The sequence below is a fragment of the Galeopterus variegatus genome, unplaced genomic scaffold, assembly GCF_000696425.1.
Source record: "Galeopterus variegatus unplaced genomic scaffold, G_variegatus-3.0.2 Scaffold19597, whole genome shotgun sequence".
Taxonomy (NCBI): Eukaryota; Metazoa; Chordata; class Mammalia; order Dermoptera; family Cynocephalidae; genus Galeopterus; species Galeopterus variegatus.
The window spans coordinates 4,558-6,467 of record NW_007745708.1 but is presented as its reverse complement, the minus strand read 5'-3'; the positions used below and the strand labels follow the sequence as shown (position 1 = coordinate 6,467).

Below are 1,910 nucleotides of genomic sequence, written 5' to 3'. Positions count from 1 at the left end.
TGGCTCCATCACCCAGGGGAGATGGGGTGACAAATCTGTGGGAGGCAAAGCATCATCTGGGCCTCAGCTTTCCCCATCCAAAAGTCCCAGAAAGGCTTAATTATTAATTTGATGATCTGAAAGTCCCCTATACTGGTGCTTTGTGATTTTTCTGCACCAAGAAAGAAATGTATTCAGGCCCCATGATTCTCCAGAACTAAATGTGTTTTGTTGCTTTTCTTNGCATGTAAGGACTAAACAAGGTGATACATGCAAAGTACCGAGGCAGGATGTCAGCACAGCTGAGGGTGCTCTTTGAGGGCTCTCGGGCTCTGGGGATCTAAGGCCCCAGACACCAGGGACAGAGGATCCTGGGCAGCCAGAGGAGCTGCCTCGAACCCTGTATTCTCCTCATCAGCATCTCCTCGCTGAGTCCTAGTTGAACCCCCGCTCTGCCTGTTTCTGCCCCGTGTAGCCCGTCATGCCACCCACGCTACAGGGGAGAGTCCAGCCAGAGAGGGATAGCCACNCTCGAACCCTGTGTTCTCCTCATCAGCATCTCTTCGCTGAGTCCTAGTTGAACCCCCGCTCTGCCTGTTTCTGCCCCGTGTAGCCCGTCATGCCACCCACGCTACAGGGGAGAGTCCAGCCAGAGAGGGATAGCCACATCCCTGAGGTCACACAGCAGTGAGAGCTGGGTCTGCCCAACTCTTCACCTACCCCTTCAGCACACTGTGCCCAAGAGCCAGGTAAGGGGACCAGCCTGTCTCACACACAGGATAATTGGTCACCCCAGAGCCAGGCCACAGAGAAGAGCAAACCTGCTATGGGGTCTTCGTCTGTGAGCTCTAACCTATGCTGTCAATCCCAACAGGGTGGCCTCAGGCAGACCCGTCACCCCTCTGGGCCCTGCTTCCAATGGAGGGAGGGGGTGTTATTAACAAGGTCCCACTTCCTAGGCATGGCTGGCTGAATAATGGCCCCAGACATATCAGATCGTAATCCCTGAACTCGACAATGGTCCCTGACATGGCAAAAGGGACTTTGCAAATGAGATTAAGTGAAGGACCTTGAGATGGGAAGATGCACTGGTTAATTTCATGAGTCTACGTGGCCAGGCCATGGTGCCCAGATATTTGGTCAAACACCACTCCAGATGTTGCTGCGTGGGTATGTTTTTGATGAGATTGAGATTTAAATTACTGGACTTAGTAAAGCAGATGATCCTCCATAGTGTGGGTGGGTCTCATCCAAGCAGGTGAAGGCCTAAGAGAAGAAAGACAGAGGTCCCAAAGGCAGAGGGAGTTCTGCCAGCGATGCCTTTGGACTGAAGCTGTGGCATCAGCCCTGCCCTGGGTGTCCCGCCTGCCAGCCTGCCCTGCAGGCTTCAGACTCACCAGTTCCATGGTTCCGTGAGCTAATTCCTTACAATCAGTCTCTCTGAGTAGTTCGTGGGAAAATAGAATTAAAAGATAATATGAATTCTATGAACTTTTTGAAGACCCCTTGTGTATGTGTATATACATGCACGCGCACACACACATGCATGCACACACACGCACGCATACACATGCATGCACACACACGGACACACACACATGCATGCACACATGCACACATGCATGCACACACGCATGCATACACACACGCACGCACACACACGCACGCACACACATGCACGCACACACACGCACGCACACACACGTACGCATACACACACGCACACACACACCTGCCACTGCACCCCACCCCCATTGATTCCGTTTCTCTGAAGAACTCTAACTAAAAACTAGGAGATTATCCTGGATCTTTGATTGCCCGGGGGCCCACTGTCCTCACGGGTTCCTCATAAAAGGGAGGCAGGAGTGTCAGAGGCAGAGAGAGGCTGGAAGAGGCTGCACTGCTGGTTTTGCAGATGGAGGAAGGAGCCA

The 1,910-nt window shown here is 52.6% G+C and overlaps 1 long non-coding RNA gene across 1 annotated transcript in view; it reads left to right on the top strand.

Annotated features, from left to right (window-relative positions):
- The first annotated feature begins 1,201 nt into the window (after nt 1-1,201).
- LOC103583089 overlaps nt 1,202-1,910 on the top strand; it is a 1,512-nt gene continuing 803 nt past the window's right edge. The window contains exon 1 of the long non-coding RNA XR_549825.1: nt 1,202-1,237. This is a non-coding gene — a long non-coding RNA (uncharacterized LOC103583089). The remainder of the gene's footprint in view (nt 1,238-1,910) is intronic.